A 23,752-nucleotide genomic window follows, 5' to 3' on the forward strand; every position below is an offset into this window, starting at 1 on the left:
AGTTCGACCCCAGCAGTTCAGTTTTACTAAGTCAAAGGGCTCTGTTCCTCTTTCGGTCAAGCTTCCTTGTGAGGCCTGGGACCTATTTTGCTCCTGGTTAGACCATAATTACCTCAGATCACACTTCCTTCTTTGTTGTCTAGATCTGACCAGAAATGGAAAATACCGAAGTGACTGAGATCATTTTAATTGAATTAGTAAAAGAATACTTTTTTTTGGCACATCTTTTCAAATATGCTAAACCTCTTAAGAAAATGTTTTATATCGCCTTTTTTTTTCTGCTAAAAATGGATTCTCGCTCCATTCTTTCAGTTTTTCCGCAGACTTAACAAATTCTGCCTTCCTTAACTATGTCAGCATCCCAATACATATTTGAATATATGAGTTGGTTGGAGCAATATTAGAGGGTGTTTCCCACATTGCCTTTGGGGGTCTAGAGACAGCCCTTACTGAGGGCATTGGTCACTGGTACAGACCATGGCATATAACTCTGAGATGAGTCCAGAATTGTTGCCTGCAATGCCTTGTTTCATTTTCAGACAGCAATCCATATTACTGTTTGAATTAGCAATCTTTTTTTTTTTTCTTTGAGACGGAGTCTAACTTTCTTACCCAGGTTGGAATGCAGTCGTGTGATCTCAGCACCTCTGCAACCTCTGCCTCCCAGGTTCAAGTGATTCTTCCTGCCCCAGCCTCCCGAGTACCTGGGATTACAGGCACCCACCACCATGCCTGGCTAATTTTTTTGCACTTTTTTTTAGTAGAGATGGGGTTTCACTATGTTGGTCAGGCTGGTCTTGAACTCCTGACCTCAAGTGATCCGCTCACCTTGGCCTCCCAAAGTGCTGGGATTTACAGGCGTGAGCCACCGCACCTGACCTGAATTATCAATTTTATAGGAGATGCTTATACGTCTCTGCCTACCAGTAGGCTAGTATCAATTTGTGGCACTGAAAATCTGGCCAGACTGTGGTGATGAATGACAGTAATTATAATAAGTAAATTGTAATTGAGCCTAACAGCTCCCAGAATTCTTCTCGTCTGTACCTTTTAAAATATTTTCTTTCCTTCATTCATTCAACCAACAAATATTTGTAATTGTAATTGAGTGTCTGCTATGTGGAAGACATTCTGTTATGTCTTATGGGAAAAACATGAATGGCCCATCTTAGGAAGATCTCCATTTCAAAGAGGAGAAAATGGAATGTCAATCAGTACAACCTCTATGGAAAACAGTATGGAGAGCTCTCAAGGAACTAAGAGTAGATCTACCACTTGATCTACCCAGATCTACCCAGCAGTGGGACTGCTGGGTACCCACCCAAAGGAAAAGAAGTCATTATATCAACACCTTGCACTCATATGTGTATCGCAGCACGATTCACAATTGCAAAGACATGCGATCAACCTAAGGGCCCATCAAGCAAGGAGTGGATAAAGAAAATGTGGCATATATATACTATGGAATACCCCTCAGCTATAAAAAAGAATAACATTTCTTTTGCAGCAACTTTATTGGAGCTGGAGGCCATTATCCTAAGTGAAGTAACTCAGGAATGGAAAACCAAGTACTGCATGTTCTCATTCCTAAACGGAAGCTAAGCGATGGGCATACAGAGTGGCACAGTGGACATTGGAGACTCAGGAGGAGGGAGGGTGGAGGGGGGTGAGGGATAAAAAATTCCCTATTAGGTACAATGTACACTATTCGGGTGACGGGTACACTAAAAGCCCAGACTCCACCACTATATAATTCATCCATGTCACCAAAAACCACTTGTACCTATAAAGCTATTGAAATAAAAAAAAAATTTAAACAGTGGGTAAGATGTGTACACATGTAACTAATGACTGTCAAGCAAGATCACAGCCTAAAGAAAGATAAGCCGTGCATTACAGACAATCTGTTGAATCCCCTCTTCCCCGAGAGGGCAGTGGTGGAGTTTCAGGGCGACCCACCTTGCAGACTGATCACTTGGAGAGGAGGGAGGAGAGCTGAGAAGGTTGTGTCTGTTCTGCAGATAAATCGAGGGCTTGTTTCCAACACTATTAGTCTGATTCTTATTGTTAACCTTTCCATTCATTAAAATAACAAAACAGTAAAATTCCCTCTGTGTCATGATATTCATTTCCACCCAATGGGTTATTTTTAATCAAGGTTAAGAGCTTGACATGTGTCAGCCAAAGTGACGTGTAACAGAAATCAGGGAGAAAATTTATCTGGGAGCTGGGAATAGTAAAAAAAAAATAATAAAACCCTATCTTAGGGGAAATTGGAATTGCCACTGTTTGTCTCATTTTCCTCCCAGGCGTTATTTTCCACTTGTAAACGAGAAAGGAAGAAAAATACGTCTCAGTAGCCAAGCCCTCTGGGAGCGAGGTTCTCCCTTTAGCAGCCACATCCCCCTACAAGCTGAGAAGCCTTTCCAGGGTCCTGTGCTCAGTTACAACCACGGTCACGGTGAACCAGAAAGAATGAGTTATAAATGAATGGAGATGCGGGGGCGAGAAAGGACCATCTAAATCAGACAGCCATGGCGTGTTCTTTTTCAGGCTTGCTTAGACGAATGGGAAGCGGAAACCTAAAAGCCATTCTTGATATATACAGGTGACAAGCCCTTGGGGATCATTTCAGACTTACTAAAATAGCCACTGCCTTCTGTGCAGCTGACACCTCTGGAAGATTTATGAAGTGGAGAGTGCAAGACAGGCAATAAAGGAGCTTTTTGTAGCCAAATAAGTGATTTGCACTGTTGGGCAGAAAGGACAGTCAGGTCCTGCCCATGAAAAGAACCACATTTCTCCAGCAGCATGTCCTGAATCACAAGGCTGGGGCCCTGTTGTAACTAAGTGGTTCCTCAGGCATAGTTCCCTCTCCCCACCACACTCAGTATTTTCCATTCTGAATCAAATCACGCACAAGAAAGATAATGGCTGATTATTATTTTTAGAATCCTGGAAACGGATTCCCCATGACACTTGGTGAGCAGGTAGGTACCAGGCTTTGACTCCTATGCCCATTCACACAAAGTAAGGAAATTAATATTTATTGAACGCCTACTAGACCAGACATGCTTTGTATATCCATTCTTATAATTAGGAGGCAATTTATTTCCTGCTTTGTGTAGCTGACCATGAAGATGATGGGACAGAGGAAGCATCTAGGAAAGACCTCTCCTGTCTGATGCACAAAAAGGAGGAAGGATTTTGTGTTTTGTAGTGAGCACACTCATACCAATACCTGCATTTGTATAGCACTCTTCATAATGCTTTCATGGTCATTTTGTTTAGATCCATCATTAAAATGCCTTGACATAGATGGGACAGATAGAATTTTCACTTTATGGGTAAAGAAATTGAGTCATAGAGAAATTAAGTGATATGTTAATGTCATACGGCAAATGAGAAGCAAAACCAAGATGAGATTTTCACATTTTCTGAGTTCCAATGCAGAGGAGAACATCAGACATAGCCGTATTATTTATTTCTGTTAGTGTACAAATGTACATGGTGTAATGTGTCTTAGCAGGGCAGGCAGCACATGCATGAAAGAACAACATGGGCCATGCTGGATGCAAACCCCAGCTCAACCTCTGGTTTGTTGTTTGACTTTGGGAAATGTCTTTATCTGTAAAATAGATAAAAAGATATAAATGACCTACCTCATCAGCTAGGTGTGAAGATAACACAATGTAATGTATGGAATATACAACACCGGGTATAGTAAAGGGTTAGAGAATTAAATGAGAAGAGTGCCTGGAACATAGTAAGTGTTTGATAAATGTTAGCCATCATCATTATTATTGTATCATCGTAAATTTTCAATAAATGTTGGTCTCTTCCCCCATGATTCTACTATCTTACTGCAATAACAGGATTACGTATACAGAGTGAGAGAGAATAAGAATACAAAGACAGAGAGGAAATATCCTTCATTCTTACCCTCGATCTCTCCTTCCCATTACTGGTATCACTAGGCAATTTCTAAGTAAGTAATACAATAGCAGCTATGAAAATTCTTGGACAGCTGTTTTCTTATGTCTTTGCCCAAAGTGATGTTGTTGAAATTGCCTTCTTGAGGAATTATTTCCTGAAAGCCTGCAGTTGTTGTGGAGTACTAAAATCATGTACCTGAGAGTCTGTGCATGATTAGTTTTTTGTGTAACTTGAGTGGGCCTTGGGGTGCCAAGACATTTGGTCAGACATTATTCTGGGTGTGTCAGTGAGGATGTTTCTGGATGAGATTAATGTTTGAGTTAGTTTGCTGCATAAAACAGACTGACAGCTGGGCGCAGTGGCTCACGCCTGTAATCCCAGCACTTTGGGAGGCCGAGGCGGGCAGATCACTTGAGGTCAGGAGTTCAAGACCAGCCTGGCCACCATGGTAAAACCCTGTCTCTACTAAAAATACAAAAATCATCCCACTGTGGTGGCATGTGTCTGTAGTCCCATCTACTCGGGACGCTGAGGCACAAGAATCACTTGAACCCAGGAGGCATAGATTGCAGTGAACCAAGATCACATTACTGCACTCCAGCCTGGGTGACAGAGTGAGATTCTGTCTCAAAACAACAACAACAACAACAACAAACAAACAAAAAACCAGACTGACCTCCCTAATACGCTGACCTCCCTAATATGGGTCTTTGACTGAAGACCTGAATAAAGCAAAAAGGCTAAGTAAGAGGGGATTCCTCCTGCCTGACTGCTTGAGCTGGGATGCTTGTCTTTTCTAGCCTTCAGACTTAGACTAACATTGGTTCTTCTTGCATTTTAAACCTGCCAGCTTTTGAACCGAAACTATGCCATCAGCTCCACTGAGTCTCTAGCTCACTAATTGTAGATCTTGGGAATTCTCATCCTCCATAATCACATGAGCCAATTCCTTTTAATAAAACTATCTACCTACCTATCTACCTACCTATCTCCAATCAGTTCTGTTCCTCTGGAGAAACCTAATACAAAGTTTGGACCCAAGAAGTGGAGTGCTGCTGTAACGAATACTTAAAAATATGGAAATGGTTTTGGAATTGGGTAATGGGTAGAGGCTGGAAGAATTTGGGGGTGCACACTAAAAACATGAACATTAAGGGCAATTCTGGCAAGGTCTCAGACGTGAGGATTGTGTTACTGGAAATTGGAGAAAAGATGATTGTTTTCATAAAGTAACAAAGAACTTGGGTGAACTGTGTTCTAGTATTTTGTGAAAGACAGAATGTGTGAGTGATAGAATTGGATATTTAGCTGAGGAACTTTCTAAGCAAAGCGTTGAAGGAGTGACTTGGTTCCTCCTGGTTGCTTATAGGGAAATATGGGAAAGAAACATTAATTGAAGAAGGAATTATTAAGCCAAATAAAACAAGAACTTGCAGACTTGGAAAATACTTCATCTATCCATATTGCAAAAAAAAAACACACCAAGGCCAAACTATCACTTGATAGTGTTTATAGGGTTATATGAGCAGAAACACTGCCAGTTTGAACTGAAGGGGATGGAGACATAACAAAATGAAGGAAGGCTATTAGAATTCTTGGATTTCACTAGATGAGAATGTAGAGTTACTTGGAACATGCACTATTCTCCCAGAAGAGAAAGAAATGATGCTGAAGTTGACTCAGAGCTCCTTGGGGCCAGGGCCTTGGTTTCAACCACCGGAAATCCCCTACCTGAAGCTTTGCTAGAGGACCATCCAGTGGAGCCTTGGGGACACAACCTTCTGACAAGACCCAGGGTCTGCAAGAACCACAGGGGCAGGACCCCTGCCTGGAGTCATTGGGGTGATGCTGCCACCCCAGTGAGCCTGGAAGATGTGACATTGAGCCAAGGAGGGTAATTCCTGAGCCTTAAGATCTAATGGGATTTACCTTGCTAGGTTTTGGACTTGCTTGGGGTCTGTCACCCCTTTCTTTCTTCTGAGTTCTCCCTTTGGAATGGAAACATTTATCTTACGCCTGTCCCAATGTTGTATTTTGGCAGTGTGTAATTTGTCTGGTTCCACAAGTTTACACCTGGAGAGGAATTTTGCTTCACAATAAATTGTACCTCAAATTCCACTCATATCTGATTTAGATGATATTTAAAAGAGACTTTGGACTTTAGACATTACAGTTGCTGCTGGAACAAGTTAAGACTCTTGGAGCTGTTGAGATGAAATGAATATATTTTGCATACAAGAAGAATATGAATTTGGGGAGCCAGGGATATAATGCTATAAACTGAATTATGTCTCCCTCTTGCCACATCACAAATTCATATGTTGAAGCCCTAATCCTCAATGTGATAGTATTTGGAGATAGGGCATTTGGGAGATTTAAAAGGTTCCCAATTAGGTTCAGATGAGGTGATGATGTTGGGTGAAGTGATGATGTTGGGTTCTTCCTAGAAGAAGAGACATCAGTGAGCTTCCTCTCTCTCTCTTTCTCTCTTTGTCATGTGAGAACATAACAAGAAGGTGGCCATCTACAAGCCAAGAAGTGAGTCCTCACCATAACCTGACCATACTGACACCGAGATCTTGCACTTGCAGCCTCTAGAACTCTGAGAAAATGAATTTCTGTTGTTTCAGTCACCCAGACTATGGAATTTTGTTATGGCAGCCTGAGCTAAGAGAGCCAGTCATTTGAAACTAGCCTAACTTGGTTTTGTATCTATTCTAATAGACGTCTAATCCAAGTACAGAGCTCAGTGCAGCAAACCAATGTTGGCTCAAATTAATCAGAAGTCTCATGTGCCAGAGGACCCCAAAATGCATTTTATCTATTTATCTGTCAAAATTGGTACTTAATATGTAGCTTGGAAATTGTAGCTGTTAGAAAGGGAAATTACCAGCTTAGTTATCATATCTACCTAGGAAGAAACTACAGAAGCTGGTAGGGCTTTGTTGATGATCAATTACATTATTTAAGCAAACACATTTGGTGAAAGCACATTTTCCCCTTCTGCTAAAGCTGCTAGTAAGAAAAGCAAAGTAATCTCTTCATTTGTGAGACAAAAGAACATTCACCTAGCATGACATTATAGAGCCACCATAAATCCTTTGAGTCCAAGCCAATTTGGAAGTGGAAACCATAGATAATTATGCTAGGTTAAGGGGGAAAAATTAACTCTAGATTAAAATTTCTTTAAAGTAAATTTTTTTCTTTAAAAAAAGGAGAAAAGGTGAGAATTGGGCAGTCCCCTTGAAGAAAAGGAATGTGCCAATATCCTTTGGGAGTGTTCTGTCTCTTCTGGACGCTAGCCCGGGAATCATTAACTAGCTGTGTGACCATGAACAGTTTGACTATTTTGCTGATCTGAGCCTCAGTTTCCTTATCATTAAATTAAGGGGTTGAGATGCACCATCGATCATTCCAGTTGTCAAATTCTGTGATATTAACTAGGATTTATGCAAGGTGATATCCTAGGGAATCCAGCAGACAAAAAGAAAATCCATTGGCTTTATTTCACTTGCAGGAAAGCACCTCTTTATTATCCAGTATTTGCCACTCAGCTAGGTCACCTTGGGCTCATCTCAGAGCTCTATTGGTCCAGAGTTGACTAGTTCTCTGCTTTGTTTCCAAGAGAACTCAAGCAGATGGGAACCTTCCTCAAGAGATGTGGATCCAAAGAGTGTTTACTTCGGGTATGCTAAAGTGATCAGTGGAGGCATAGGGAAAGAACAGCTGATCACCTTCTACCATTCTGGAGAAATCATTCATTTGTGCACCCATTCATTTCACTGGCACTCACTGAGAGGCAGCATAGCGTGTGGTTAATGGTTCAGGTTCTGTATTGAGAAGTCCTGGGTTCAAATTCTGGTTCCATCACATACGCTTTGTGGCCTTGAGCAAGATATCTAATTGCTCTGTTCCTTCATCTATAGTCCTCATCTCAAAGGCTGGTTGTGAGGGTTAAATGAATTACTAAATGCAAAATATCTATAGCAATGCCCAGCTCATAGAAATTATTCAATGATGAGTGTGGATTACCATGACCAAGCTCTGTATTATTAACAGATACAGATGGGATCTCTGAGAGATGTCGCTAGGGACAAGATCAGCATCAGCATATGAAGAAGGAAGGGGTGGCAGTCAGGGTGAATTTCATGGAGGAGGCAATTTCAGCTGAGTCTTAAAGTTAAGATAAGCCTTTGTTAGACAAAGAAAAAAGGTCACTCCAGGTAGTAGCAGCAGTGTTAGCAGAAGGAGGAAGGTGCAAGTTATGCTTAGATTCAGATGACGATGCTGAATGTGGCTGGAGTATAGGAGAAAGGGAAAGCAAGGTGGGAGATGAGGCTAGAAGAGCAAGTGAGGTCATGGAGGGCTCCAAGATGGGGGCAGTCTATGCTCCATGGAAGCCATTAGAGGTGTTTTAAGCTGGACAATACCGTAACCAGAAAGCCCTCAGGTTTGGAGCAAGGCTGGAATTGGAATGATAAGGGAAGTCAAGGAACGGGATTGAACTCAAATCCAGGGTCTGGTGGATCTTGGAAGCAGTCTTGAGAAGAATGAGAAATCTTGTTAATTTTTCTTATTTCATGATTCCCAGCCCCATGTCACTTCTTTATACTAGATTTCCTGACTAGTCCCACATTTTCTGAACCAAAAATCAGGCAGTTTTTCAAATCTGAGTCACAATCTTTTAAAAGGGATTTAACACTTGCTATATGGAAAGCACTGTACCCAGAACAGATACAAAGATGTAAAGCATGGTGCTACCTAACGCTAAGGTTGCTGGTCTTGTTTGAGTTCAGAGGAGAAAGAGCTGTCTTTGACTTAGTCAGAGAAAGCTGCCTGGAGGAAGCTGTCTTTGAGCTGGATGTTTAAAGGTAGGTACTATTATTATTATTATTACTATTTTTGGAGACAGGGTGTTGTTCTGTCACCCAGGCTGGAGTGCAGTGGTGCCATCACTGCTCACTGCATCCTTGACCTCTCAGGCTCAAGCAATGCTTTCACTTCAGCCCCCCAAATAGCTTGGACTACAGGTGGGCATGACACTATACCTGGCAAATTTTTAAATTTTTTGTAGAGATGGGGTCTCACTATATTACTCAGACTGGTCTCGAAATCCTGGACTCAAGCAATCCTCGCACCTCAGCCTCCTAAAGTGCTGAGATTACAGGTGTGAGCCACTGTCCCTGGACAAAGTAGGTGAAATGTTGGTAGACAGAGAACACTCTAGAAGGAAGTAACCACGTGAGCAAAGTTGAGGAAATGAGAATGCAAAAGGAAGGGCACTGAAGAGAAAGTAGTGCAACATGTGAACATGAGATGGTGAGAGCCTAAACTAGGGGGATATTGGCTGCAGCATGGCAAAAGGAGAAGCTGATGCGAGAAGAATTGTAAGGAAGAAGAAAGAGCTCTTGGTCACTAACTGGATAAGGGGTGAGTGAAGGTGAGCATTGGGAAATGATTAGGAAATAATCCCCCTGAAAGGCAGGCAAAAATAGGTAGCAGGGATTTTGGAAAGTAAGGTGCTTAATGTCAAGATAAGACCTCCAAAAGAAAACTATTTCTAAGAGACAGCTAAAAATGTGGATTGGCATTTTGAGAAAAAGTTAGCATTTGAGATAAAGTTGAGTCTCAAACTTAAAGGCTACATGCCAACATTGAGAGTAGGTGGATTTTCTGGAGAACAGAAAATTCATTCAAGGAGAAGAGAGCATAATGCTTCTACTTTGACTGGAAACCTTTAAGGTGTTGTACCATTTCTAGCAATATGGAGGACTTTATAATATGAAACTTATCCAGTTTACAGCAGGAAAAAAAAAACCTAACTAGGCTGTACACAACGTAAGATTTTTGTAAATCCACAGCTAATTGTTAAAGAAAATAATAGAAATTCCCAGGGACCAAAAATAAAGAAGAAACTGAAAACCAGAATAATAATTTTATAAATTACTGTTATCACTGCTCTTGAGGCAGGTCTTAGCAATCTTTGGCCTTGGGTTTGGTGACCATCTGAATTGGGAGAGTATATTAGTTATCTTTGGCTATGTAACATATTACCACAAACTTAGTGACAAAAAACAACATATATTTATGATGTTCCAGTTTCTGTGGGTCAAGAGGCTAAGCATGGCACAGCTAGGTTGTCTGCTTGGGGTCTCAGATGATCAAGGTGTCTGCTAGGCTGAGGTCTCCACTGGAGAAGAATCCACTCTTGTTGGCAGAATTCAGTTCTTCGCAGGTGTAGGTAAGATTGAAAGCTTCTGTTTTTTTTTTTTTTTTTTCCTGGTTGTCAGCCAGGAGGCCACCCTTAGTGCCACATGGGCATCCTAATATACACCACCCCAACATGTCAGCTTGCTTTGTCAAAGCCAGGAAGGGAGTGAGAGGCTCCAGCAAGATGAACAAAATCATCTTGGAATCATATCCATTCTGTCACCCTTGCCGTCTTTTTTTGTTTGTTTGTTTTGAGACAGGGTCTTGCTCTATTGCCCAGACTGGGGTGCAGTAGCGTGATCACAGCTCGTTGCAGCCTCAGCCTCACAGGCTAAAGCCATCCTCTGACCTCAGCCTCCTAAGTAGCTGGGACTACAGGCACCACAAAATGTTAGTCACCACACCTGGCTAATTTTTGTATTTTTTTGTAGGGATAGGTTTCGCCATATTGCCCAGGCTGGTCTCAAACTCCTGGGCTCAAGTAATCCACCTGCCTCAACCTCCTGAAGTGCTGGGATTACAGGCGTGAGTCACTGCGGTTGGTCTCCTATTCTATTGGTTAGAGCCAAGTTACAGGTCCTGCCTACACTCAAGAGGAGGGTATTATTCAAGGGCATGAACACCAGGAGGTAGGGATTGTGGGGGTTACCCCAAAAATTAGACAGCCACAGGGAAAGGCCTAGGTGCTAGGAGAGGCATGGTGTTAGAAATAAGACCCTCGTGAAACCGAGATCTTGAGGAATGACACCCTTGTTAAAAGGGAGACAGCGATGAAGCTTGTCTGTCTCAGCATGCGCGCTCAGGAGGAAAAAAGTCTCCTGTAAGAATTCATGATCACAGGTTATGCAATGCATGGGTTTGAGATTTAAGTTTACCTGTAGAGTACAATGACTTCCGAAGTTGAAAAATGAACATACAAAACATCCTAGATCAGTAAATCCTCCAGGACATCTGGCAAAAGCAAATGCACAACCTCTTTGGAAAGATATGCCCACAATCCTTTGGAAGGATACCCGCAGATAAAGCGGCATGGGCCATCCACTCAAGCAATTCCAAATTATAAACCCTGCGAGGAGCCGAGTCATAATGAGTTGGAGTTCAAGGCTATAGCAGCAGGATTCAACCTCCCAGAACTTGACTCGGTAGAGAGCGATACGCATTATGGGCTGATTTCTCTTCATACCCACTCCCCCACTCCCCCTAAAATTCACATGTTGAGCCCTAACCCCAGTACTTCACCATGTAACTGTGTTTAGAGATGGTCCTTTAGAGAAGAGATGAAGTTAAAATCAGGCTGTTACAGTGGACCGTAATCCAGTATTACTGGTGTCCTTAGAAAAAGAGAATATTTGGACACACAAGATATATAGTGTTCAATACTTTGCTTTTCTACTGAAATCTGATTCCTTGGTTCTTATTCTAAAATGTAACATCATTACCTTGAGTTGCTAAATAGTGCATATACTATAACCTCCAAAAGGAGTTAGAGGTATGTAGGGAATAGGCAGAATGTTTATATTTAGTTCTATGGGCACGTAGAAGTAAACATTTCTCTCTTGCTTTCTCTCACTTGCTCTCTCTCTGTCACACACTGCTGGGATTGTTACTGGCTTTTTTTTTTTTTTTTTCTCTTTCTCTCTTTTAACTCCTTTTTAAAAGAGACACACTATGGTAAAATCCTGAGTGCTTCTCCACCCTATTCTGATTGGGCATAGGATGCCACTAATGTGTATGGCGATTAACTGGTGAAGGTAGCTAGTTTTGAAGCCAAAGGAGCATTGAAAAAGTAGTTGTGCTCCAGGAATTTCAAAGTGTATTGTATGAAACTTGGAACACATTTTCTCATAGAAGCAATAAGACAAGTTATGGTATTATTTCTAGATTGGTGGAAAGACTACTGAGTTCATCGTGCACCTGACTCCACACGAGCTATCATTTATCACAGTGTTTCAGTGGAAAACACATTCCGGCTGGGCATGGTGGCTCACGCCTATAATCCCAACACTGTGGGAGGCCGACGCGGGTGGATCACTTGAGGTCAGGAGTTCGAGACCATCCTGGCCAACATAGTGAAACCCCGTCTCTAATAAAAATACAAAAATTAGCCAGGCATGGTGGCAGGCACCTGTAATCCAAGCTACTCAGGAGGCTGAGGCAGGAGAATTGCTTAAACCCAGGAGGTGGAGGTTTCAGTGAGCTGAGATCACGCCACTGTACTCTAGCCTGGGAACAGAACGAGACTGTGTCTCAAAAAAAAAAAAAAAAAAAAGTAAGAAAAACACATTCCAAGTTCCAACCAGGGAGGTTTGAAACCTCTCCTTAGAGCAGAACTAAGGGTGTGTGCAACTGACATTTTGAATAGAGTAGAACTTCGTGGTGTGGGGCTGTCTCTTACAGTGAAAAAAGGGATATCCCTGCCATATCCTAATCACACACTGGAGGATCACCGGCAGAGGGGATTGATTTTTGTTGTTGTTGTTTTAATAAGTAATGAACAATAGCTAAAATCTCCATTTAGTTCTTTTAGCCTTAGGTGGGCTGCTTGAAGTCTAATGGTTGCAAGCAAATTTTAGGGGTCAGCCAAGCATTTGGGCAGAGTTTCTGCAGAGAATTTAGGGCTTCCTGGTTTCTTGCTCCAGTTCTTCTTCTGCATATTTCTCCTCTTCCTTTTCCAGCTGTCATGGCCCCTGACTGACCCGCACCCTAGTTCTTCAGGCCAAAAAGACTGAGGTTTGTTCCTTTCTTTTTCTTTCCCTCCCTCCCTCCCCCCTCCCTCCCTTCCTCCTTTCTTCCTTTTTTTCCTTTTGTTACTTTTTTTTTTTTTTCTTTTCTTATTTTTTTTTGAGACAGGTTCTTTGTCTGTTGCCTAGGCTGGATCGTAGTGGCACAATCTCAGCTCACTGCAGCCTCCGCCTCCCAGTTTCAAGTGATTCTCCCACCTCAGCCTGCCGAGTAGCTGGGATTACAGGTGTGCACCACCATACCTGGCTAATTTTTGTATTTTAGTAGAGACGAGGTTTCACCATGTTGGCCAGGCTGGTCTCGAACTCCTGATCTCAAGTGATCTGCCTGCCTCGGCCTCCCAAAGTGCTGTATTATAGGCGTGAGCCACCGCACCCGGCCAAGACTGAGGTTTCTATCCAAGTGTTAGACACACACCCTGCCTAACTCTCCACCCCCACGCTGATGGCATCATCTGACTTTAGGCTAAAAGCTGCAAAAATGGGAAACTCAGCTAATGCCATCCTCTTCCCAAATGTAGACCCTCCCTGCTCCAGTTTCTGCCTGCTTTTGGTCACTCAGGTAGTTGGTTTGTTGGTTTGGGTTTTTTTTTTGTTGTTGTTGTTGTTTTTAGCTGGCAGTTGTTTTCTGTGGGAGAGTTAATTCCATCATTACTGGAAGCAGAATTTCATCAACTTTCCCTCTATTTACTCCCATCCTCTTGAAAAGCTATTTCCGTGTGAATAAACCCAGCTTTGCCTGCCTGTTTTCCAAAATTTGGACACCAAGCATATATTTTGAAATTTTTTATTTATTTATTTATTTTGAGACAGAGTCTTGCTCTGTGGTCCAGGCTGGAGTGCAGTGGCGCGCTCTTGGCTCACTGCAACCTCTGCCTCCTGCGTTCAAGCGATTCTCCTGCCTCAACCTCCTGAGTAGCTGGGACTGCAGGCGCTTGCCACCACGCCCGGCTAATATTTTTTTGTATTTTTAGTAGAGACGGGGTTTCACCGTGTTGGCCAGGATAGTCTCGATCTCCTGACCTCGTGATCCGCCCGCCTTGGCCTGCCAAGATGCTGGGATTATAGGCGTGAGCCACTGCTCCTGGCCTGAAATCTTAAAAGCGATTTCATATCATTTTAAAAATCAATAACAATGTCTTAAAAGCATAACTCAATTAGGGGCAAAACTTCACAGTCTACTTTATAGCACTATGGAAAAGCCTGCATGAAATGTGACAGTGTCCCTTCGCTTTAGAGCATGTGAGTTGAGGCTTGGTCATTACAACTTGTTTTATCTCTTCCCTAAGTCCTATTTATGCTCCACAAAGTGATGTAATGATTGACCAGAAAAAGAAACATTTGAAATTTCTTGCTATATGGGGAGCAAAAGAAATATGAGATTAATTTTGAAAACCAGGTGTCTGTTGAATCAATATCTTCTCTAGCTGCCTTATGAAAAAAAGTTGTCAGGTTGCAGATTGGAAAATTATCATTCTGAGATTTGAGGGTTAATAAGGGATTTGTTGACATTTTATTGACTGGCTCAACAAAAATGTGTTAGACCCCTACTGAATATTATTTAATTTAGTTTATCTAATGAAAGCTAATTTAGTATTCTGTGGATTACAGATTGGGTGGTATATTATGCTTTCATTCATCAATAAATTAATATATTTTATAAATGTAATTAAGTTAATGTAGAAATGAATCAATGAAATGGTTTAATCCATCATTAAATTCCTACTGGTTATTCAAAGGTACTAGAAGATCTTGGAACACCTTCCACAGTATTAGGTTGATTAAGTTTCTGCAGAATAGTTTTAACATCAATTATATCTTGTATAGTAGTATTTGAAAACCAGGAGTCTATGTGTATATGTATTTCTTCTCTTAAGGAATTATGTAGATTCTCTTTTCCATTAGTTTCACAATCAAAGACTTAGGTAAATTACACATGATCCCTCCAAGGGGGCCATCACTCAGTGAGGTGCTTTTGACCAGCCGTATGATTTTTTTTATTTTTTTATTTTTTTTGAGATGGAGTCTCTATCACCCAGGCTGGAGTGCAGTGGCACAATCTTGGCTCACTGCAACCTCTGCCTCCTGGATTCAAGCGATTCTCCGGCCTCAGCCTCCTGAGTAGCTGGGATTACAGGCATGCATCACCACGCCCAGCTAATTTTTGTATTTTTTGTAGAGACGGAGTTTCACCATGTTGGCCAGGCTGGTCTCGAACTCCTGACCTCAAGTGATCTGCCCGCCTTGGCTTCCCAAAGTGCTGGGGGGTGTGAGCCACTGTGCCCGGCCTCCAGCTGTATGATTTTAAATCATTGCTCATTCCTGCAAATGAGTCTCCAGCTTCATCTCTGAACCCCTTCCCTAGTTGGCATTTCTTGCCCTGCGCCCCCTGTCTCTGTAGTCTGCTAGTCAGGACCCTCAATCACTTTGTGATATCTTGTGTCTCTCCCTTCCTTTCCCTACTTCAGACGCTATCTTTTCTCTCCCAGCCTTTCTTTGTACTTACTCTTTCCCTGAGAAAAACTTTCTTTTGGGTTTCTTTACGTAATAATTCTTAGATGCATATTTCTGAATTCTTTTTTTTTTTTTTTTTTTTTGAGACGGAGTCTTTCTCTGTCACCCAGGCTGGAGTCTGGAGTGCAGTGACGCAATCTCAGCTCACTGAAACCTCTGCCTTCTGGGTTCAAGGGATTCTCTTGCCTCAGCCTCCCAAATAGCTGGGATTATAGGTGCACACCACCATGCCCGGCTAATTTTTGTAGTTTTAGTAGAGACAGGGTTTCACCAGTGTTGGCCAGGCTGGTTGAAGTCCTGACCTCAGGTGATCCGCCTGCCTTGGCCTCCCAAAGTGCTGGGATTACAGATGTGAGCCACCTGCGCCCAGCCAGATTTCTTAATTTTATCAGAGGATTCCAATGGTCCTAATGGCTCAGGAACCTGCACTTTTTTCATGGGCTACAACCTGTGCAGTCGTATGGCAAAACCTACCTTACAAAGGCCGTCACTTGGCTTGATGCTGTGTTGTCACCCTCTAGAAATGCCTAATCATTTGGTGACAAAGGGCCACAGATTTCCATGTTGCACTGGACCTCACAACCTGGGTAGCCAGCCTGGCATTACAGAGAAATACTTATGGCAGGGGGTTAGGAGGGGTGCAATTCACTGGGGAGCAAAAGGGCAGAATCAGGGCTGATGATGAAGTCGCTGGGGTGGGGGCCCAGGAGGTTAGAGAAGGAAAAAAGAGGGGTCATTTTTAGTAGTGCTCACTATTCCCCTGGAAGTCTCCTTGAATTGCAGGGCTAGGTTTGGGATGGGGCATGGTGGTAGACTTCTTGTAAATCAATCAGGAAAATGATCAAATGGTCACAGTCAATTCTGAACTGTTCTTAAGGAATTTCTGCCAAATTTCAGAAAAGTAATCTGTCTCTAAAAATAGATGGATTCTAAAAGTTGTGCTGTAGAATTTACACACTGGTTCATCTTTTCCATTCAAACAGATAACCCAATATAAAAGCAGAGACAAGATTATCCCAGTAAACCAAGACAAATCTTGTCCTGACATGGTACTTTATATGGATGTTGGCTAGAAGGAGATGTTCTGGTGGCAGTTCACGAAAGAAATCCTGGAAGAGTAAACTAGGAAGGGGACTGTGATGTAGTTCTGTTGAAGGGATGATGGGATGCTGCCCAGACCCAGCCAGGGGATATGTACTGAGACTCATCTGTGAGAAAAAAGATGTGAGATAATTACAAACTGTCCCAGGGAGAAAAGTGTCTGTTTATCCCAATAGAAAGATTTTTGTAATGATCAGTACAACAGAAAGAGAGGCAGAGTTTAGATGACAAATTCATGCCTTTCTATTTGCTTTTCATTCATTGTTTCGCTGGCTCTCAATAAATGTAAAATAATAGAAGTCGATTAGGTAAACCATTTCAAACAGACTAGATCCCTTTATATTCATAGAATTCAGACAATAGCATTTGAAGGTCCTTTACTGATGCTCTACTTTATTTTATTTTAATTTTTTTTTTGTTATTATTATTATTGAGACGGGGTCTCCCTCTGTCACCCAGGCTGGAGTGCAGTGGCACGATCATGGCTCACCACAGCCTCAACCTCCTGGGCTCAAGGAATCCTTCTGCCTTAGCCTCCCAAGTAGCTGGGACTACAGGCTAATGCCATCATGCTTGGGTAATTTTGGGGGTATTTTTATTTTAGAGGCGAGGTCTCACTATGTTGCCCAGACTGGTCTTGAACTCGTGGGCTCAAGTCATCCTTCTGCCTCAGCCTCCTACAGTACTGGGATTATAGGCATGGGCCAGCCCAATGTTATTTTTTAAAAAAACACAGAACTGACTGCTTTTAAAGAGAATTAACTTCAAAATATAGTTTTGAAAGGGAAACTGAGAAATATATAACTTACATTCCCTAAGAAATATATAACATATATGTAAAATTCAACTCTGCCTACGTGCATTTTTTTTTTCTTGTTTGTTGGGATTCTTCGGGAGCAGTGGGCATTTGTAGGCAATTCTATATTTTGCTAATGATCACTTTGGTAAATATCGCAATTCAGCTATTTTTTCTGCAATTCTATTTCCATCTTTTCTTTTTTTTTAGCATCAGGAGAGAAGCAAGGCATAGTGAATTGCATAAGCATGTCTTAACGTTGTATATGGGACATAAAGTGCTTACTTCAGGTGAAACTGCTGAAGTGAGCAAGAGAAATATACATTTTGCATGTTTTCTTTTTTCTTTTTTTTTGAGACAGTGTCTCGCTCTGCCACCCAGGCTGGCGTGCATTGGCCTCCGAAAGGGCTGGGACTACAGGCATGAACCACCGTGCTAGACCCCATGTTTTCTTAAAAGTCTTGATTCTTGCCCTGAGATTTAGGTGCGGATAACAGGAAATTCTTCAGTGAAGGAAACTCCTACTTATACACAGCATCCTGTGGAAGGAGATAAAGCTCTATCAAAGTTGCACGTGATAAATATTGTTCATTTGTTGTGTAACATCAAAGAAGATATATGTATCTTAAGTTGAAAGTGTGTTTGCACTTTCGTCATTCACGTGGTTTTTTTAGTATTAATACTTGATTTTAAAAAGTAAATGTAAAAACCATGATTTTTTCTTAAATGTATATATTTTGCCATATATAATAATAATGTTTTAAAATTACTTTTATATCCTTGGTTAATATTTGGTTGCATTTAGAAACTTAAACTCCTTTAAACATCTTAAATTGCATTCATATTTATAAACTTTATATATTTAGTTTTCTTTCTAAATCCTTCAAGTTTTTAATACAACTTCCCAGAGACTTGTAATATAAAGCTAACATGTATATAATATATTTATAAACATTTATGTAAACTTTAATTCTCCTAAGTTTTTCCAGTACTGTTTACAAATTTGGTTTTATTGTGTCAACATAAAAGCATGAGTCTAAATCTATTAGTCATACCAAATTATTTTATTTTGTTTTATTTTATAGAGATGGGGTCTTGCTATATTGCCCAGGCTGGTCTCAAACTCCTGGGCTCAAGCGATCCTCCCACCTCAGCCTCCCAAAGTGCTGGGATTACAGGTGTAAGCCATCATATACAGTTCCCAAATTATTTTATACAATACAAACATTTAAAATATAAGGCATGCACAAAACTATTCCCTATATTAACACACAAATAATACTGTGAGTTTGATTTAGTTAATCTTCTTTAGACTTGACTTGGATCTAACCTCACCTGGGGTTAAAATGTATTTGCTCACCAAAGAACCAATTACACTATCCCACATTCATTTCACTTACCGTTCTAAGAAGTTTACAAATACTTCCCCAAGGAAGTTGGGGTTTCCATTCCTAGCACATTGGGGTTACCTTCTCAGAGACTGAGTAGCACATAAACTGGAAAGACCCATCTGGGTAGGAAAGATAGAGCTATGGGCCAGGTGCGGTGGCTCACGCCGGTAATCCCAACACTTTGGGAGATCAAGGCAGGTGGATCACTTGAGGTCAGGAGTTTGAGACTAGCCTGGCCAACATGGTAAAACCCCATCTCTGCTAAAAAAGACAAAAAAAATATCCAGGCATGGTTGTGGGCACCTGTAATCCCAGCTACTCGGGAAACTGACGAAGGAGAATCACTTGAACCCAGGAGGGGGAGGTTGCAGTGAGCTGAGATTGCGCCACTGCACTCCAGCCTGGGCAACAAGAGTGAAACTCCATCTCAAAAACAAAAAACAAAAAAACCTCAGCAAAACAAACAAGCAAACAAACAAACAAAAAGAAAGAGCTATGGACCTCCAGCATAACTTTTCTCACAAATCTTCTGGTTAAGGCAAATCCTTTGACTTTCCTTCCAAACCCCAATTCTGATCTCCCTCTTTGTGCCACTCCCTCACTGGATTCAACCAATCTGTTAAATCCTTCTTTCTACTCTGATTTTTGCCCCCTTTTTTATAGAGAAAGAGAAAACCTGGGGATTTCACTTTGTCCTCCAGGTGAGGATGCAGATATGTGATCCTAGCTCACTGCACCATTGAACTCCTGGGCTCAAGCGATCCACCTGCCTCAGCCTTCCAAGGAGCTGGAACTACAGGTGTGCTGCACCATGGCTAATTTTAAACATTTCTTTGTAGAGATGGGGTGTCGTTACGTTGCCCAGGCTGGTCTCAAACTCCTGGCTTCAAGTGATCCTCCTACTTTGGCCTCCCAAAGTGTCGGCATGACAGGCGTGAGCCATTGCACTCAGCCTCACCTCTATATTCTTTTTACATTCTATCTTCCTATCTAGCAGAGCTGCTATTTTAACAGATATTTGTATGATTTTAACAGATACTTGCATGACATCCTTTAGATTCCGCAGATCTTCTCCTGCCTGTTTATCCCTATGGTCCGTTTCTAAAATCATTCTAATGATAATATTCTGAATATAACCTTAAACAGCTTGGGATGGAGGAAATTAGGACTGAGACAAAAGTATGTTTTGGTAGAATCAGATTGCAATACTTTAAGAATTAATAACATCCATTTAGGAAATTTTCCTTTTTAATCTTAAGGCCACAATTTAGACTGCTGTTCAAACGTTGGTAATTTACCTAAATTGCCCTGTGGTAATTGGTGCCTGGCAGGAACTAGGTCCACCAGTGTCTGTCTTGTAAATATCCTGTCTGAAGCTCACCTTCAGGTTATGGTCATATCTAATTAAGAGTGTCCGGAGAAGGAAGAGATGTTGATGAGAAGAGGGAACATAGCCATTTGGTGCAGAAGCAAATCAGGATAATAAATGAGGATTTAAATCCAGACGCCCAAAAGATAGAAGGAGGCACAAATAGATCATGTGGGTGCAGATAAAACATTAAATCAGAGGCCATCGATGATGTGCTCCGTAGTACTTTTTATGCACGGCCAAAGAGCTTTGCTGAGATACACGGAGTCTCTTAAAGGAACCAAGCAGCACAACACAACTAATACCATAAAATGATCCATCTCAAATTCTGCAGTTTGTTTCCGTGAAAGTCAGGTCCTGTGATAACTAACAGCCCAAATGAGAAACCAAATGGCAGAAGTACTGTGAGAGAGTATGCTCTCATGCACCTAAATTCCAAGATTTCCAGCTCTTAGACAATTGCACAGTCCGACTGAAAACTGTAAAATTCCCTTCAAATATAGACCAGCATTGTTTTTATTGTTTATGTAATGAATCGTATATTGAAGACAGAGAAGAAGGGGGCGATCTCAGTGAACTCATGCTATATGAAGAGGGGTCTCTGTAAATCCCAGGCGACCCAGGGGCTGGCAGTGACCAGCAGTGACCAGCCTTCAACAGAGTAAATAAAATCATCACCATAAGAGAAGATGGCTTTTCTCTTCTCTGCTTTGCCAGCTTCAAAACAACCACGGTCTTAAAAGAGTCCCAAGTGTACTGGGGGGGGGGGACCGTGTCCCAAGCCTCCCCTTAGCTCTAATGAGGGAGGAGGATGTGCTTTGCTTTGATGTACAAAGCTGTATGTCCTCTAACGATGTAGGCAACAGATCAGATTCCATTACGACTTCTCCTTTCAAGCCTTGATTATTCAGCAGCCCTGTTGAAATTAGCTTTTTTTTTTTTTTTTTTTTTCCATGAGCAGCTGCATGGAGGTCGGATGGTTTTGTGTGTTGTGTTGCACTGAATCTGTCTGGGCCAAAGCACTCTTGAATATTTACTTAATTCAATTATCCTTCTGTGCCACTTTTTTTTTCCTTCTAAGCAATAGCACTGGACTCTGAAACCATGAGAATTTCACCGTAAAAGTGACCAAGAAATTTGATCTGGATTGTAAAACGCAGCTCAGTTCTAACAAGAGATAAATCCCTCAGTCCCTTCCGCCTTTTTCTCTTGCACGCGACATTAATGCCTATTTTGGCACACCATGTCACAGCTGCCAGGCAGAGCTGGTCCCTCCTGTTTCCCTGTTCTTATGAGCTCCCTGCAGAGCTGCCAGGACAGTTGTACTCATGGCTGTCAGGCCCTGGCTGGAGCAGTTACAAAGGCTTTTTCTCAGAGCAAGGGGCAAGCTCTGCTCGTTGTTCTGGGGAAGTGTTTGGGACTAGATGAGGCATCATCAGAGAGTCAAATAAGAAGAAAGGAAGGATGACTCTGAGACAAAACACAGATTTCATGGCAGGTTGAAAAATTCCCAGGGCTGGGAGGCATACACACACACACATGCACACACACATACATGACATTCCTTTTTTTTTTTTTTTTTTTTTTGAGACAGTCTTACTCTGTTACCCATGCTGGAGTGCAGTGGTACCATCTTGGCTCACTGCAACCTCCATTTCCCCAGGTAAATGGAGGAAGCCTGGATTATTCAGCAGATTATTGAACGATTCTCCTGCCTCAGCCTCCCAAGTAGCTGGAATTACAGGTGCATGCCACCACCCCAGCTAATTTTTGTGTTTGTAGTAGAGACGGAGTTTCACCGTGTTGGCCAGGCTGGTCTCGAACTCCTGACCTCAAATGATCCACCTGCCTCAGCCTCCCAAAGTGTTGGGATTACAGGTGTGAGCCACCACGCCCGGCCACACATGGCATTCTGATCAACAAAACTGTTGTCGTCCACCTAGATCAGTGGATTACCTGAGTTTCTTACCCTTGAATATTTGCTGATAGAGAGAAATGAACTTCCTTATGTAGGTACTTTCTGTTTCTCAGACCTCTGTATCATTGATTTAACAGCTCCACCCGCTCTGTTTTTCTTTTCTTATGTTTGCCAGCTGCTTCAGTTATTTTATGACATTTGTCATGAGTGCAGCTTGTTATGCTCAAGTATGAAAACTGACTCAGGGACATTCAAATTCTTCGGGAGTTGACCCTCCAGTCTATTTTTTTTTTTTTTTTTTTTGAGACGGAGTCTTGCTCTGTCGTCCAGGCTGGCATGCACCGGCACAGTCTCTGCATATTGCAACATCCTCCCCCTGGGTTCAAGCAATTCTCCTACCTCGGCCTCCCAACTAGCTAGGATTACAGATGCACACCACCACACCTCCAGTATTTTTGTATTTTTAGCAGAGACGGGGTTTCACCATTTTGGCCATGCCAGTCTCCAACTCCTGACCTCAAGTGATCCACCCGCCTCAGCCTCCCAAAAGTGCTGAGACTCCCCCTAGTTCTTTTGATTTCGAGATGGGGCAGGATAGACAAAGCCGTGGTCCAGTGGAAACTGGCTTGGTCATTTCTTCTCCAGCTTTTCCCACCAGCCTTGGGACAGTTTCCACACTTCTCACATCTTCTGATGGGTTTCATGGTTTTATTCATTGTCCTTATAGCCACTCCAATGTTTGTATAGTTAATAGATCTCTTTCAAAGCCTCTAGTGGTTTTTTAATGATCCTCTGTGGGTTTCGTGAATTGGGCACCAGCTTCCCTCACCTGCCTCTCCATTGTTTTATGTTTGCTAGCAACCCTTTAGGAGTCAGTACTGTGGTTGTTGATGACACGAGCAACTGATATATTGTGATGCTCCATTCTTCTGAAAAAGGCTTTGTAACAAATGTTGGCATGTTCATTGGAATAGTGGTGTCTTCACCAGTGTTCAGCGTTGATGTTGAGAAAGATGAGTTTGACATTCTCATAGAGTGACAGAAAAATTAAGGAAAATGAGTTGTTTTATATGCCTTTAAGATACAAAGCCCAAGTGTGAGCGATTTACTTATTTATTTCAGACAGAGTCTCTGTCCCCCAGACTGGAGGGCAGTGAGGCGATCTCAGTTCACTGTGACCTCCCCCTCCCAGGTTCAAGCAATTCTCATGCCTCAGCCTCCTAAGTAGCTGGGATTACAGACATGCACTACCATGCCCAGCTAATTTTTATATTTTTAGTAGAGATGGAGTTTCACCATGTTGGCCAGGTTGGTCTCAAACCCCTGGCCTCATATGATCCGCCTGCCTCGACCTCCCAAAATGCTGGGATTACAGGCATGAGCCACTGTGCGGGCCCAACTGTGAGCTAATTGGCTTGAAGCCTGAACTCTCTCGACTCCTCCTCTGAATATGGGTTGCTTCCTTTGTGCCCATCTCAGCTCTCTGCGTTGGTCAGCCTCCTTTGAATGTCTGTGCCTTTTGGGTAGTAGATGTTTTAACAGATCTCTACTTAGCCACAGTTGGGATGAACTGTCACCTAAATTCCCGATGTAAGATGCACAGGATGCATCCTGTGGCCTGCTGGCCTCCTGCAGGTGATAAGCTGTTCTCCACCTACTTCTGTGTCTACTGATTGAGCTGTTTGCTTAAGAAGAATAAGGTGTGTCTGCCTCAAACTTGTTCTGCTAGTTGTTATTTTAATATGGTTATATAATTAAAATCAAATCAACAAAACA

The sequence above is a fragment of the Papio anubis genome, chromosome 11, assembly GCF_008728515.1.
Source record: "Papio anubis isolate 15944 chromosome 11, Panubis1.0, whole genome shotgun sequence".
NCBI lineage: Eukaryota > Metazoa > Chordata > Mammalia > Primates > Cercopithecidae > Papio > Papio anubis.